The sequence below is a fragment of the Chiloscyllium plagiosum genome, unplaced genomic scaffold (genome assembly GCF_037043375.1).
Source record: "Chiloscyllium plagiosum isolate Xiang-an unplaced genomic scaffold, Cpla_swu_hap1 HiC_scaffold_39, whole genome shotgun sequence".
Taxonomy (NCBI): Eukaryota; Metazoa; Chordata; class Chondrichthyes; order Orectolobiformes; family Hemiscylliidae; genus Chiloscyllium; species Chiloscyllium plagiosum.
Window position 1 is genome coordinate 50,089,490 of NW_028270177.1, and position 17,934 is coordinate 50,107,423.

Genomic DNA, 17,934 nt, shown 5'->3' on the forward strand with positions numbered 1-17,934 from the left:
ACAGCTGCTGTCTATCCACTCTGTCCATGCCCCTCGTAATCTTGTCCTTCTGAATCACGTCCCCTCAGCCTCCTCTGTTCCAAAGTAAACAACCGAGCTTATCCAGCCTCTCTCCATAGCTGATTCGCTCCATCCCAGGGAACATCCTGGTGAATCCCCACCAAACCCCATCCCCCTAATTGTAATGACATCCTTTCATAATGTGGTATCCTGAACTGCACACTGCATACCAACTTGCCCGAAACAAACTCCTGTATAACTCTTATAATCAATGTCTACGACACCTAAGCCTTTTTAGCTCGACTATTAACCTGTTCTGCCACATTCAGGGATGTGTGGAAAAGCACCCTCTGAGATTCCTAGTGTGCTGCCATTCATTGAGTCCTCCCCTGCCTGGTTCCTTCTCCCAAAGTGCATCAACTCATATTTATCAGCGTTATATTCCATCTGCCATCGATCTGCACTTCTGACTATTCCGTCTGTATCTTCCTGCAACATACGGCCTTCCCCCTCGCTGCCAACCAACTGGCCAATCTTTGTGTCCAACTCAAACTGATTTATCACACTATCCCCTACTCTCCCCTCCACATGCTCATCTCCAAAATTTATGATAACCATAAATGATAAGGTTAAAAATCACACAAAACCAGCTTACAGTCCAAAAGGTTGATTCACTAGTCCTCGCATTCGAAGCACTGCTTCTTCATCAGGTGGTTGTGCACTTTGAAAGCTTGTGCCTCCAATTAAACCTATTGAACTATAATCCTAGTGTGGTGTGATTTTTAACGTTGTCGACACCAATCCAACACCAGCTCCTCCGAATCACAAATATTTGCTTGGATCCCTTCCATTCAGCTAAAATGCTTGGAACACATTTACTACCTTCCATTTATCTACAATAGCTTCCAGTCTCCGCTGGGCAAGGGGGGGGGGGGGGGGCGGTCAAACGAGGGAACAGAGCATCAAAATAAGGGGGTATCAGATTTAGGACTGAGTTCAGGATGGACTTCTTCAGCTAAATCTGCGAATCTGTGGAATTTGCTGCTGAGTGCAGCAGTTTAGGTTATCGACTTGACTATCTTTAGGTCAAAAGGTAGGTTTGTGAACAGGAAAGGAATTAAGGATTATGGCGAGAGATCAGGAATGTGGAGGTGAGGCCATGAAAAGCTCAGCCCGGAATCTATTGAATGGCAGAGCAGGCTTGAGGGGTCAGGTAGCCTACTCCTACTCCTCTTCCTTATGTTATGTTCCCACTTTCCAGCCGTCCCTTTTCCTGGGAATAGCAAAGGAATATTGAAAGTTCTCGCCTTGTACTGTCAAAATTCACCTTTGTCCAATTTAGAACACCATTTAGATCTGGTCTATTATTTTCTGTAGCTATTTTAAAACTAGAAGAATTATCAGAGAATCCTGACAGCGTGGAAGTAGGCCATTCAGCCCATCACAACCACACTGACCCTCAGAAACTCCTACCTTACCACTGTAATGCTGCATTTCCCATGGCTAATCCACCTAGCCTGCACATGCCTGAACACTATGGGCAATTTCACATGGCCAATCCACCTAACCTGCAGATCTCTGAACAATATGGGCAATTCAGCCTGGAATATCCACACAACCTGCATATCTTTAGGTAGTGGGAGGAAACCAGAGCAAACAGACGAAACCCAGCAGATAATAACAAGGTGATCATCCCTTTCTTATTTCCCAGTTCCACCAAAATAGCTTCACTGGACGTACTCCCAGGAATATCGTCCCTAAGCACAACTGTAATGCTACCCCTAAACAAAAAGGCCACGCCGCCTCCTCTCATGTTCCCCTTTCTATCCTTCCTCTTGCATCGATACCCTGGAATATTAAGCTACCAGTCCTACTCATCACTGTGCAACGTTTCTGTAATACTCATGATACCATAGTCCCATGGTCAAAACCATTCCCTGAGCCCATCTGCTTTCCCTGTCAGGCCTCTTGCATTGAAATAAATGCAGTGTAACTTGTCAGTTCTACCTTGTTCAGTGCCTTGCCCTTGCCTGCCTTAACTGACTTCTGAACTGTACCAGCCTCAGACATACCTCTTTTCTCACTATCTCTTTGGGTTTACCCCACACCCTCACTGGATTAATGCCTCCCGAGTAACACTAGCAAATCTCCATGCCTGGATATTAGACACTTTCCAATTTAGGTACAATCCATCCTTCTTATGCAGGTCAACTCTACTCCAGAGGAGATTACAATGATCAAAAGATGTGAATCCTTCTGCCCTACACCAGCTCCTTAGCCAATCATTCATCTCCTCCATCCTGCTATTCCTACTCTCACTAGTATGTACAACCGGGAGTAATGCAGATATTATGACCGAGGACCTACTTTTTTATATTCCAGGCTAATTTGTTATATTCTCTCATCAGGACTTCATCTTTTCCCCTTCCTATGTCATTGGTACCAATGTACAATGACCTCCCACTGGTCATTCTTCCCTTTGAGAATATTCCGCTACCTGTTCGAAACATCCTTGATCCTGGCACCAGGGACGTGCCACCCCATTCTGATGTCTCACTGTCAGCTGCAGAAACAGCAGTCCCTGCCCGACTACAGAGTCCCTTATCATCATTGAGTGTTTGGAATCTGATATTCCTCTTATTATAGTAGAGCCAGTCTCAGTAGCAATAAATTGGTTGTCAGTGCAACATTCCCCTGAGAGTCTATGAACACCTACATTATCCAAAATAGTATACTTTTTCAGATGGGGATAGCCACAGGAGACTCCTGCTTTACCTATCTCCCTCTCCTACCTTTCCGAGAGGTAACCCATCTACCTGACAATATCTGCAGTTTTCCGGCCTGAAACTGCCACCTATCACACACCCTGACTCTTGTAAATCCTTCATTACCATTAAGCACCGCTCCATCTGATCTATGTGATCCAAGAGGTTTTGCATCACTTCCTGCAGGCTATCATCAGGATCATTCAAACTCTCCCTACTCTCCTCCAGGAAGTGCATATCACTGTACGAATGGCCATCTCTGCACCTTAATCTGTAGACCCAGAAAAAGGCAGAGTCTTACAGCTTTACAAAAGACTACTCTCGAATACATTAGTACCTATATTTTATATTTAAAACATTCAACCAAAAGATCATAAGAGAGGCACTTAAACTGATAAACACTCACCCTACTGAATGTTGGGGATTTTAAAAAGTAAAACAGAGTAAGATTTACCATTTAAGAGACTGAAACCAACTGAGCTGAACCCCGGCTATGAGTCACAGACATACAGCACGGAAACAGACCCTTCAGACAAACTCGTCCATGCCGACCAGATATCCGAACGTAACCTCGTCCCATTTGCCAGCACTTGGTCGATATCCCTCTAAACCCTTGCTATTCATATACCCATCCAGATGTCTACGAAATGTTGCAATTTTACCAGCCTTCGCAACTCCCTCTGGTAGCTCATTCCATGAACGCACCACCGTCGCGTGAAAAGTTGCGCCTTTGGTCCCTTTTATATCTTTCTCTTCTCAGGCTAAATCAATGCCCACTAGCTCTAGACTTCCCCACGCCACTGAAAATATCTTGTCTATCTATCCGATCCATGCTCACGATTTTATAAACCTCTGAGATCACTCCTCAGCCTCTGACGCTCCAGGGAAAACAGCCCCAGCCTATACAGCCTCTCGCTATATCTCAAACCCTCCAACCCTGGCAACATCCTTATAAATCATTTGTGAACCTTTCAAGTTACACAACATCCTTCTGATCGGTGGAGAACAGAATTGCGCACAATATTGCAAGAGTGGCCAAACCAATGTCCTGAACAGCCGCAACATGACCTCCCAACTCTCTTACTCAATACCCTGACCAATTAAGGAAATCATACCAAACACCTTCACTATCCTACCTACCTGGGCCTCTCCTTTCAAGGAGCTATGAACCTGCACAGCAAGGTCTCTTTGTGCAGCAACACTCCCCAGGATCTGACCATGATGCGTATCAGTCCTACTAAGTTTGCTTTTCCAAAATGCAGCACCTCGCACTTATCTGAATTTAACTCCATCTGCCACTCCTCAGCCCATTTGCCCATCTGATCAAAATCCCATTGAAATCTGAGGTAACCTTCTTCACTGTCCACTACACCTCCAATTTTGGTGCCATCTACAAACTTACTAACTATACCTCCTGTGTTCACATCCATTATATAAATGATGAGAAGTAGTGGACCCAGCACCGATCCTTGTGGCACTCCACTAGTCACAGGCCTCCAGTCTGAAAAATAATCATCCATCACTACCATCCTCTGTCTTCTGCCTTTAAGCCAGTTCTATATCCAAATGGCTACTTCCGTGAGATCTAACCTTGCTAACTATTCTCCCATGGGGAACCTTGTCGAACGCCTTACTGAAGTCCATATAGATAACATCGACTGCTCTGCTCTCATCAATCCTCTTTGTTATTTCTTCAAAACCAGATCAAGTACGTGACACATGATTTCCCATGCAGAAAGTTATGCTGACTATCCCTAATCAGTCCGTGCTTTTCAAAATACACGCAAATCCTGTCGCTCAGGGCTCCCTCCAACACCTAGTCTAGCACAGCGTCTGTTGTTCCCGGGCTTGTCCAAACCGCCTTCGTTAAATAGTAGCGCCATATTAACCAACCCGCAGTCTTCTGGCACCTCAGCTGTGACTATCAATAATATAAAAATCTCAACAAGAGGCCCAGGAGTGGCAGAGATTGTTAGATTCTTGTTGTCTAGAGGAATTAAGGGCTACGGGGAGAACACTGGTAAGTGGAGCTGAAATGCGCATCAGCCATGATTGAATGGCGGAGTGGACTCGATGGGCCGAATGGCCTTACTTCCACTCCTATGTCTTATGGTCTTATGGTCTTAAATCACTTCCCTCGCTTCCTACAGAATTTTAGGGTACACCTGATCAAAGCCTGGGGATTGATCCACCTGTATGCATTTCCAGATATCCAGTACTCTGTAGTATGGACATTTTTCAAGATGTCACCATTTATTTCCCCACATTCTACATTTCCCATGTCCTTCTCCATAGTAAATACTGATGCAAAATATTACATCTTGATAAAACAAACGAGGGCAGGACTTACACTAATTGAAAGTAAGGCTTTGAGTAGTGATATGGAACAAAGAGACCGAGGGGTTCAGGTCTTCGTAGTCTGTATTACATGTCGACAGGGTGGTTAAGAAGGTGGTTAGCACACTTACCTTCATTGCTCAGACCTCTGAGTACCGGAGTTGGGAATTTAGGTTGAGGCTGTACAGGATGTTGGGGAAGCCTCTTCTGGAATACTGTGTCCAGTTCTGGTTGTGCTGTTATAGGAAGGTTAGTATTAAATTGGAGCGGATTCGGGGTGTTGCCATGAATGGAGGGATTGTGTCACAAGGAGAAGCTGGATAGGCTGGGACGCTTTTTCACTACAGCGTAGGAGGTTGAGGGATGACCTTAGAGGTTTTAAAAACCATGAAGTGTGTAGACAAGGTGAATGGCCGGGCGTAGGGGAGATTCAAGACCTGGGTGCAGACAATTTGAAAATAGATGAGAAAGGTTAAAAAAATAAATTGGGGATGTGTGAAGTGAACTCCCAGAAAAAGAGGCAGCTGTGAATACAATTACAATGTTTAAAAGACAATTAGACAAGTACATAAATGGGAAATATTTGGATGAATGTAGACCAAGCGGAGGCAGGTGCGATTAGATTAGTTGGGAATTATGGTCGACACGAACTGGTTTAACCACAGGGTCTGTTACTGTGTTGTATAACATTATGACTAACTCTCGCTATCACTGAATTCCTCCATGCTCACAACTCCCCCACATCACTGTCACCTCATCCAGACTAAACACTTCCTTATCTCTAGAAATCCTCTCTCGCCTCAGAACCATCACTATCTCTGGTATCACAAACATCTCTGTAACATCCTCCAATCTTCTCCCATCTCATCACCCTCACGATCTCTAATCTTGACAACCCCCACACATCTGTCCTTCTCCACAGTAAAAAACTGATGCCACTCGTTTAGTATCCCCCAACAACCCCATCTCTTGCGTCTCCACACATAGGCTGCCTTGCTATTCTTTGAGGTGGCCTATTCTTTCTCTCGTGACCCATTTGCTGTTAATGTATTTCTTGCAACCCTTTCCCTATTGCTTACCCTATTCGCCAAAGCGGAGTCCTGTCCCCTTTTTGCCTTACTGATTTTACTCTTAAGTATACTCCTCTTGCCTTAAAAGTCGAAGGATGTTGTGATTTTTGGATTGGAATAAATGCAAATATTGCATCTTGGTAAAACAAACGAGGGCAGGACTTACACTGATTAAAAGTTGGGCCTCGGAAAGTTATATTGGACAAAGAGACCGAGTGGTTCATATCTTTGAAGTATGTGTCACATGCAGACAGGGTGTTTCAGAAAGGGCTTTAGCACATTTCCCTTCATTGCTCAGATCTTTGAATATAGGAGTTGGGACGTTATGTTGAGGTTGTACAGGATGTTGATGAGGCCTCTTCTGGAGTACTGTGCCCAGTTCTGGTTGCGCTGTTATAGGAAGGATATAATTAAATCGGAGCTGGTTCAGAAGAGATTTAGCAGGATGGTGATGGGAACGGAGGGATGGAATTAAAAGCAGAGTCTGGATAGGCTGGGTCCTTTTTCACTGGAGCACAGGAGGCTGAACTGGCGGCGCTCAATTGCCCATAGTGTTCAGGAATGATTGAGTTGAGTGAATTAGTCAGGGGTAAATGTAGAGCAAAAGAGTAGGGGAATGGGATTCAAATAGGAAAAAATGTTTGGACCCATATATCAATACGGAATGCTAGGATGGACTCGGACCAAGTGGAGGCAGATGCGATTGGTTCAGTTCGAATTTGTGGTCGACACGGACTGGTTGGACCACAGGGTCTGTGTCGATGCTGAATCACTTTATGACTCGTTACCTTTATAAATTCCTCTATGCTTGGAACTCTCTCTATCAGTGCCACCTCATCCAGCCTTACAAATCCTCCTCATCTCTATAATTCCTCTGCAGCCTCAAAATCCAAAAATCTCTACCACAAATATCTCTATCTTTGTAACATCCTCCATCCTCACAATCCTTTTCAACTTGCATCTCCTCCAGCTTCATTATCCTCCCCATGTCTAATCCCCTCCAGTCTCTCAAAGCTCTGCTATATGTGTCTTTCTTTATTTCCAGCTTTCAGGATGCCCAATGTTTATTTCTCACTTGATGGTGGCCCTTTCCAATTCTTGCGCTGAGTTTCTGAATTTCCTCTTAAACCTCTGCGTCTCACTTTCCTCCCAAAAACATTGACCAATCACGTGTCATCTATTCTAGCATCATCTTTTCTGACCTGATGTCCAATGGAGGCTGTCATATTCCTGTAATAAACATCTCAGCGGTCTCCAGAACAGGAAAAGGCTCTGGTGGTCCATCGGGTTTGTGAGAAAGAAAACTACCACTGAACTATCCTCATCTATTTTCCAGTACTTGTGGAAAAGTGTCATGTATCGTGGCATCGCAAGTGCACACTAAATACATCTCAAAAGTTTTCGGGATTTCTGTGTCTCCCACCCTCACAGACAGTGAGCCTTAGTGCAACTGTTGCTCGATGACGACATCAACCACAGGAACACAGAGCAGCTGGGTCTGTGCAAACCAGAGGTCCCCCACACATTGGGAAGGATGGCAGGGTCCCTGAGAGGGGGCACAGGAGAGTTACCAAGATGGTTCAAGGAATAGGGGATTTTAGTTGCAGGGACACAGGTGTTGTTAATGCATATCAAGAATATCATCTGTAATAGATGGACTCTCATTCTCAACCTCTCCCCTTGCCTGGGCTGTGGTAACCTTCAGGTTAAACCACCACCAGACATCTCTGCCTGATAAGAGAGCAGCCCTATGGTCTGGTAGGACAATGCTGCCTTTACCTTTTACACAGTGATGCCACTGTGTCTCTGGGGTGGGGAGAGGGAATGCTGAAGGTGGTGGATGGGACACCACTCAGGCACAGTGCTTTGTCGTGGAGGATGTTGACTTTCTTTAATATTGTTGAGGGTTGCACTGATGGACGCAAGTGGAGAATGTTCCAACACGATCCTGATGTGTGCCTTATCGACAACAAACAGACATTGGGGAATCAGGGGTTTGGGAAAACTGAGATTGTTCTCCTTGTAGCATAGGAAATTGAGGGGAGCTGAGAGACAAGTGTTTACAAAACATATACATTAGGATGTTAAACCTGACACTCATCAACTCATCATAAAAGGATTACTGGACACATATTGAAGATTTCGGGGAGATCTATTGAAAGGGTGGTTTGATTCAAAGGAGAAATTTTATGCAGAAAATGGAATTGAGCTGGTACAAAATACTCACACACAGTGCAAATATCCAGGTCCTGATGAATGGAGTCATTCAGTCAAAGTTTGGCGTTACAATTACTGAGATTCCCATCTGAATATCCACCTGTAGTATCCTGTAATACAAGTTTATAAAATCTGTCATTGTCAGGTCAGGTTAGTAACTCACACCATCCCCTCCTCCTGGCCCAGGATGACTGTACACATTACCCTGTGGAGACCAGCAGTCAGTTCAGGGGAAATCTATGTGGGTTTCTATGAGTTTCCACCTTGGGACTTCATGTGACTGAACAGGGCAGATCTTTGACACATGGTACAGAATGTTCCAAGAGTCAGTGAGATGCGGAGAGGAGGATTTGACTCATTTTCTTTCCTTCCGTGCTGCCGCTGTGCCTCATCAATAAGACATGGGGGGGGGGGGGGGGAGGGGTGGGAGGTGAAAGGCTCATGCAGCTTGATGGGCAAGTTGTCTCCATTCTGACCAATGGCAGCAAGACCCTCCCAGTCACTCCAAAGAGTCTCTCTGAAAAGACAGCAACTCAGCATGCTTCCCACTGCCCGGTGCTCCCTGGAAAGATTTAGAAGAATGAGGGGGGAATCTCCTAGAAAATGCAGAACAGTAAACTTCCAAAAGTATTATAAACTGTTTACAGAGAGGGATTCGTTGGAGAAGTGGACAAGTTGGTAAATGGAGCATAACTTGGGATAATGTGAAGTTGTTCATTTTGGAGGGGGTAATAAAAGAACAGAGGACTATTTAAATGGTGGAAACTGTAGAAAGCTGCAACACAAAAGGGACCACGGGGTAACTGTGCAGGAAACACAGAAAGCTCACACACAGTTACAACAGGTCATCAGGAAGGGAAATGGAATATTGTTCCTGATTTCAGGGGATTTGCAGTATAAGATTTTGGAGTATATAACTGAGAGCCACTTTATATAGTGCAAGTGAGACCACATCTGGAGTAATGAGAGAAGTTTTGGTCCCTTTATTTAAGGAAATACATCACTTCATCGGAAGTATTCAGAGAAGATTGACTGGGATGATCCCTGGTTTGCAGGGACTGTCTTTTAAGAAAAGGCTGAAGAAGTTGGGACTCGACTCATTGGATTTGGGGGAGAATGAGAGGTGATCTTATTGAAACATATAGGCTTATTAAGGAGTATGACAGGGTAAATACTGAGAGGATGTGTCCCATCATGAGGGAACCTAGAACCAGACTCTGGGTCAGTTGCAGAATCAAGGGTTCTGTTTTAGATTTGTCAACTTTAATGCAACACAGACATGGGTAAGGGGTTTCAGTAGCAATGGAGCTGGGGTGAGGTGGAGAAAAGCAACATTTTAGAGATTGGTATTCCTGATGTTTGCGATTGTGTAGACATCTGATGAGAAGATCACCTTGGGGTCAGAATATGAGAGCAATATTGTGAAGAGTGGAGTTTTGCCTCAGGCATTTCCCAGTAAGAGGGAGGGGCTCAGCAGTAAGGGAAAGGAATTTTTAATAGCAATTGAAGGCAATGAGTTCAACCATTGCAGTGTTTCATTGGAGGAAATTGCAGCCAATCGAGTTGTAGGCGTGTGGTAAGCAGTTTGATGAACGAGTAACAGTGGAGCAATGGAGAGGGAGAGAGAGCTGGGCATTGTCAGTGTACATGTGAAACCAATACGATGTCACCTCCTGGCAGTATTTAGGTGAGATACAGGAGGGGACAAAGATGGATCCTGGATGGACACCACATATGAGGAATTCAGAAAGGAAAGGGAGAGTGGAGATAGAGCAGGATTTTCCAACAACCTTGAGGTCAAATATTAGTTCTTAACAGGATTGGAGAGAAGGACATAACCAGAAAAGACAGACAGGACAAGGAACAATATTTGTGAATTGGTGAGGGGGGGTGATGAGGAGGAGCTAGACCCCAAAACTGCTATTTCTACATCAGTGGCATCATACAACTCCACCCTAGTCTCAGCTCATTTATTGAAATACTCATCCATCCTTGTGTTATCTCCAGACACCTTTCGTTATCCAAACACACTCCTGGCCAGCCTCCCACATTCAACTTACATATAATCTCAAGAATATCTAAAACTCTACTGCCCAAATGCTCACTTTGACCAAAACGTGTTGATCCATCAAAAGGCCCCTATTTACAAGCAACAATTTAAAATTCTCACCCTTGCTGTAATTCCTGGCTGTGAACATCCCTGTCTCCCTGCACCACACAACCTGTGAGACCTCGACAACTCATTTTCTTTCAGACATCCAAAGATGCATTTATTCATTGCTTCACCGGTCTGGCTGTTTCGATACGGTCAAGGCAACACAGTCTGGAATTCGCACCCTGACCCTCTCAGACCTTCTTTCCTCTTTTAAGGTATTCCTGAAAACCTGTTTATTTGACAATACTTTTGATCACCTGACCTAATATCCCCATCTGTGGCCTTATGTCAGAAATTCTCAATTTCTGTGAAATTATAAAAATGATAAAAATACAACTGTTGTTAATTTGCACACACATTGTCAACTCTTCACTGTCGCTAAGTGAATAATCTGTAACATCTCTTACCCAAGAACATTGTGGGAGCACATTCACCACACGAACTGCAGCTGTACAAGGAAGTCAAACATCACCTTCTCCACAGGCAATGGGACTTTGGCATTAATCACTGGTGTCTGTGGAGGGAGAAACACATAGTTGACATTTCAGGGAGTGCTAAATGCATTACAGGAAATGAAAATGTTGCAGAATTCGATGGTCAGAAATGGAAGGAAAATGCACTCTTTTGTTGAAAAAAAGAATTATTCACTGGCAAAGATACTGTGGAAAATTTAGTCCGTTTAGAGAGCAACACATTGTCAGGGGTTGGGCTGCAGAGGAAAATTAACTTACAAAAGGTCTGTGAACGAACAGGAAAACACTAAAAAAGCCAAACTCCCTGTGTCCAAAGACTTTAACTCCCCTTCCCGCTCCACCAAGAACATGCAGGTCCTGGGCCACCTCCACCGCCAAATCCCAAGCAACTGATGCCTGGACGAAGAACGCCTCATCTTCTGTGTTCGATCCTCCAACCACATGGGATCAATGTGGATTTCACCAGTTTCCTCATTTCCACTCCCCCCACTTTATCCCAGATCCAGCCTTCCAACTCAGCACCGTCCTCTTGACCTGTCCTACATGTCCATCTTCCTTCCCACTGATCGGCTGCTGCCTGACCTGCTGTGCTTTTCCAGCATCACACACTTTGACATTGAAAACATCCTGACTCTGACACTGTGTAAATCCTGCCCTATCACTCCCTGCCAGGGATGGCTGCGCATGCGTCCCCAATCAGCTTGCCCCTCACAAAGTCGACGGCCACACACGTGTCCCGTGGATCACTGCTCCCAATAAAGATGGCAGTGATCACTCACGCCTTTCACCATTTTCCGGTTTGCCACAAACACGGGCCTGGGATTTTCAAATTTGTGTTTTCCGATGTGCACTAAGTTCTGTAAAACGTCTCAGCCAATTCCATTAAAATTTCCTTCCCTTCCTCGTCAATAGGTCTTTCCTTAACCGTGCCCTGCACCTTCACACATTTCCAGTGGCTTGGTCCCAACAACACTGTGCTGCCAGTGAAGCTTATCACGTGGTTGAGTATAGCCACGCCCCTCATTCATTAAGATTGGTTGGAGGTCCAACCGGCACTGCTTGGTCTTCCAGCCCCATCCACATTCTCTTATTGGTCCTGCGCTGAGATCAATCACTAGAGGCCCATTGTGGGCTGGAGCATGCTCAGTGCTTTCTACTTTTGCAGCTGTTCATCAGGTATAAGAGAGAGGGTTCATTCCGTTTTCTCCTAATATCAGACATTAACCACAACTCCCTGCATTGTATGGAGCCTTTCACACTGACAAATCTCCTAAAGTGTTTCACGAATGCTGGAAACGTTTATTAAAGAGAACAACTTTAAGATACATCTTTGAGGAGTACAGAGGGGGTTAGGAAGGATATTGAAGAAGATTTTTTTAGATTAGATTACTTACACAAACTGTCTAAAGAGGAACCCACCCAGACCCATTCCCCTACATCTAACACTACGGCAATTTAGCATGGCCAATTCACCTAACCCGCACATTTTTGGACTGTGGGAGAAAAACTCCACACAGACAGTTGCTTGAGGTGGGAATAGAACCCCGGTCTCTGGCGCTGTGAGGTATCAGTGCTAACCACTGTGCCACCATGCCGCCCATCAGCAGCGCTGCCCTCTGCAGCTCCAATCATAGAGTGATGTCTGTGGGGAACAGCTTACAACGGAGACAGTTAGTGGCTAACCATAGTTTAGCAACCCCATGTCTTAGCCCCCGACCCCACATACCAGGCCTTGTTCTCACAGCCTGTCATTACACACTACCTAAGGTTAGCCACTAACAGTCTCCATTAACAGCTAGTCATCGTCCCCCAGCCAGATCGTTATCCACTCCTTTATCTAACCCTTCTTCTCGCTCTATCTCCACCTATCCTTTACTCCGTACATCCTCCCCTAAACACTACCTTCTGCATTTAAACCAATATTTTTTCTCTCAGTATCAGTTCTGAGGAACGGACACCGGATCTGAAACATTAACTCTGATTTCTCTTCACAGATGCTGCCAGACCTGCTGAGCTTTTCCAGAACCTCCTGGTTGTTGTTTCTGATTTACAGCATCTGCAGTTCTTTTGGTTTTAATTTACCGGGAGTTTGTATTTCAGGTCCAACAGCCTCTGTCCCAGTCTCTGCTGTCTCTCCCAACCCCACCCAGTGACACTGCACCTGCACAGCTCATGGACAGGTGTTGTCTTGCTGGCCACACCCCTCATTCGATTCCATTGGCTGCAGGACCACATAGATTCTCCTCCCATTGGTCAGGAGCTGCCGTCAATCAGCCGGCTCCATTGTGATGAGTGTGGAGGGCTCATCCAGCTCTCTGCCCTGGGATGAGCTTCAACATTCACAGTGAATGGGGCAGTATCACAGACCACAGGGGCTGGGTGCTGTTCAGTCCATTTCGGCTGCACTCTCTCCCACTGTTGATGCTTCAAATCTGTCCCAACTCCCCTCCCATTTGCCCATAGCCCCCCAAATCATTCCTTATAAAGTAAAATTCCAAGTCTGTTTCAGAATACCTGCTGAATCTGCGTCGATCAGACTGTTCCAGATGCTCAGAACTTACTGAGTACAATAATGTTCACATTTCCACTTTGTATTATTTGCCAATTACTTGAAAGTAGTTACTAAAAGTAGTGACAGTGTTAACAATTCCTCTCTCTCCGCAAATTCAATATCTTGGAACCAAATCTGCACCAGGTCGAAATCACTGCTTCACCTTCTCAGCTCCAAGGACAATTATCTGTGCTTCAGCTAGTTCTTCACAAAAGAGGAAAACATCGTAGTTTATTAACGTCATAGACATGTACAGCACAGAAACAGAACTTCGGTCCAATTCATCCATGCCAACTAGGAATCCTAAACTATTGGAGTCCCATTTGCCAGCTATTGGCCTGTATCCATCAAACCCTTACTGTTTACGTACCCAATCGGATGCCTTTTAAATGTTGTGATTTTATCAGCCTCCACTACTTCATCTGGCAGCTCATTTAATACACTCACCACACTCAGCTTGAAAACATTGCCCTTAGATACCTTTTAAATCGTTGCCCTCTCAACCATGTGCTCTAGTTTTGGACCCACCTAACGTCAGGAAAAATTACCCCGGCCGCTCACCTTATCCATGCCCCTCGTGATTTTATAAATCTTCATGAAGTCACCTATCAGTCTTGGACTCTCCAGGGAAATTAACCTTAGCCTATTCAGCCTCTCCCTGTAGCCCAAATCCTCCAATCCTGGCAACGTTTTTGTAAATCTTGTTCAAACCTTTTCACGTTTCACAACATCCTTCCCAGAACAGGGAAATTCCAACTGAAAACAGAATTCGAGAAGTGGCTTAATCAATGTCTTTTAAATGTTGTAATTGTATTAACCTTCACTCCTTCCCTTGGAAGCTCACTCCAAACATGCACTGCCTTCAAACTGTCCAACTCTGGCTAAGTCCTTGCAAACATTTTCTGAAACGTTTCAAGTTTCACAACATCATTCCTGGAACAGGGAGATTGGAACTGAAAACAGAATTCCAGAAGAGCCTTAATCAATGTCCTGTACAGCCACAACATGACGGAGGGCATAACAAACGCTGCATTCACTCCCTTGCCTACCTGTGACTCTACTTTCAAGGAACTATGAACCTGCACTCCAAGGTTTCTTTGTTCAGCAACACTCCCCAGGACCTTACCAGTAAGTGTATAAGTCCTGCCCTGATTTGCCTTTCCAAAATCCAACAGCTAACATTTATCTAAATTGAACTCTATCTGTCATTCCTTGCTCCATTGGCCCATCTGATCAAGATCCTGTTGTATTCTGAACTAACCTTCTTCGCTGTCCACTACACCTTCAATTTTGGTGTCTTGTGTAAAGCTGCTAACCATACCTCATATATTCACATCCAAGTATTTTATTTAAGGACCCAATAATCGTTCCTTGTAGCACACTGCTGCTCACAGTCCTCCAGTCCACAAAGCAAACCTCCATCAGCATCTTGTCTCCTACCATCAAGCCAGTTTTGAACCTAAATGGCTTGCTCTCCCTTCATTCCATGTTATGTAACCTTGCTAATCAGTCTGCTTTGTGGAACCTTGTTGAATGTCCATATAAACAACGTTCACAGCCTGGTTTAATCAATTTTCTTTGTCACTTCAAAACATTCAGTCAATTTAGTGAGACACGATTGTGCACGTACAAAGCCACATTGACAACAGTCAATGATTATTCCTTACTTTTCCAAATAGATGGATATCCAGTCCCTCAGAATCCCTTGCAACAACTTCCCTGCCACTGACTTCAGGCTCACTATTGTTTTGTTCCATGGCCTCTCCTTACCACCTTTTTAAAATAATGGCACCTCACCTGTCGCTATCAATGATACAAATACCTCAGGAGAGACCCAACAATAACTTCCCGAGATTTCCAGAAAGTTCCGGAATACATCTGATCAGATCCCACGGCTTTATCCAACTTGATGCGGTTCAAGCCATCCAGCAACACCTCCACTGTAACATGGATACGTTTCAAGTTCTCTCTGTTTATTTCTCCAAACTCTCGAGCTTCCATATCTTTCTCCAGTAAAAATGACGTGAAATATTCGCATATCTTTCCCACCCCCGGTGGTTCCATAGACAGCCTCGTTAAACTTTAAGGGGTCCTATTCTCTGGTCCAGTTCATCTTTTGTCTTTGATATATTTGTTTAATCTCTTTGGATTCTACTTAAACCATTTCCTGAAGCTATTTCATGTCAAACAGCATCAGCAGCAAGCAACAGAGTGAAACGATCCCACAACCAATGGAACAGATCGGAGCTCTGCAGATCTCGCACACCCAGTTGTGAACGGTGATGGACAATTAAACAACTCACTGGAGGAAGCATCACAGATATCCCCACCCTGACTGATGGAGAGGCCTCACACATCCATGCACCAAATCAGACAACAGCATTTGCAGCAATCTGCAGCCAGAAGTGCAAAGTGGGATGATCCATCTCAGCCTTCTCCAGTGGTTTCCAACATCACAGATGTGAGTTTTAAGCCAGTTTGACTCAGGTTGAATAACATCAAGAAATGGTTAAGTAGTGCAAAGGCTACGGGCCCTGCCAATATTCTGGCAATAATACTGATGGCTTGTGCTCCAGAACTTGCCACCCACCAAGCCAAGTACCGCTCCAGCACTGGCATCTACCGACAATTTGGAACATTGCCCAGGGATGTTCAACACAAAAACACAGGGCAATCCAACCCAGGCAATTTCCATCTATCAGTCCACACTCGATCAGCAGTAAAGTGATGGAAAATGTCATTAACAGGGCTACCAAGCAGCAGCTGCTCAGCAACACTCATTTTAGGCACCACCAGGGTCACGAAGCTCCCGATTGTGTTACCACCCTGATTCACAACCTGACAACCAGCTGAATCCTAGCGGTGAGGTGAAGGTGACAGCCCAGTCCCACTCCAACACCACTATTTCTAGATGATTCTAATCCTCGTCTCAGCTCATATACCCTCATCCACCTTGTGTTATCTCTAGACTTCATGATCCAAACGCACTCCTGGCCAGCTTCCCACATTGAATCTCCCTGTAATCTCAAGAAAAACTAAATCTCTGCTGCCCAAGTACTCCCTCGCACCAAAACTTATTGATCCATCAAAAGGCTCCTATTCATAATCAACAACATAGAGCCACAGAGATATACAGCATGGAAACAGACACTTCAATCCAACCCGTCTATGCCAACCAGATTTCCCAACCCAATCTAGTCTCACCTGCCAGCATCCTGCCCACATCGCTAAATTTCAAATTCTCACCCTTGATTTAATTCCTGGTTGTGATCATTCCTAGCTCGCTGCTTCACACACCCTTTGAGATCTCGACAACCCATTCTGTTCGAGACTCCCGATGATCTGTTAATTCATTACCTCACCTGTGTGGCTGCTTTCACAGTTGCCAAAGCAACAAGGTCTGAAATTCGCAGCCAAAACCTCACAGGTCTGCTTTCCTCCTTTAAGACATTCCTCAAAACCTGCTTATTTGGCAATGTGTTTGGTCACCTGACTTAATATCATCCTTCTCTGGCCTTCTGTCTAAAGTTCCCAATAATATTTTTGTGAAATCATAAGCAGGATAATAAAACTACAAACTGTTCTTGATTTGGACATTACCTTCAAATCATCACTGTTGCTGTAATGAATACTCTATAATGCCACTTACCCAACCACAATGTGGGAGCACCTTCACCACAGAAACTGCAGCTGTACAAGGAAGTCAAACATCACCCTCTCCCCAGGCAACAGGGAATTGGCATTAATCACTAGTATCTGTGGAAGAAGAAACACAGTTGATGTTTCAGGAAGTGTAAAACAGATTACAGGGAATTAAAATGGTGCAGAATTTGATAGTTAGAAATGAAAGGAAAATACAGTCGCTTATTGGAAAAAAGAATTCTTGACTGTCAAAGCTTTTCTAGAAATAATTAATAAGCAGCACATGGTCAGGGGCTGGGCGGCAGTGAAAAATTAACTTACAAACATGTCTGTAAAAGTAATAGGAAAATACTATACAGACCAAAAATACACCCATTTTTTGAGAATGAAGATGCTGGATATTGACAAAGTGGTCATGTGGGAGCCCAGAGATGAAGCAGAGCAGTATACGCTGTTTTGATCCCACAGTTATAGAGATGTAAAAGCAACAACACAGACCCTTCCGTCTAACTCATCCATGCCAACGAGATCCTAACCTAATCTTGTCCCATTTGCCAGCACTTTGCTCATATCCCTGTAAACGCTTCCTAATCATATCATGTGACCATTTAGATGCCTTTAACACGTTTTAATTGTACTAGCTTCCACCACTTCCTCTGGCAGCTCATTCCACCCACATCATGAAAGAGTTGCCCTTTGGACCCCTTTGAAATTTGTCCCTGTT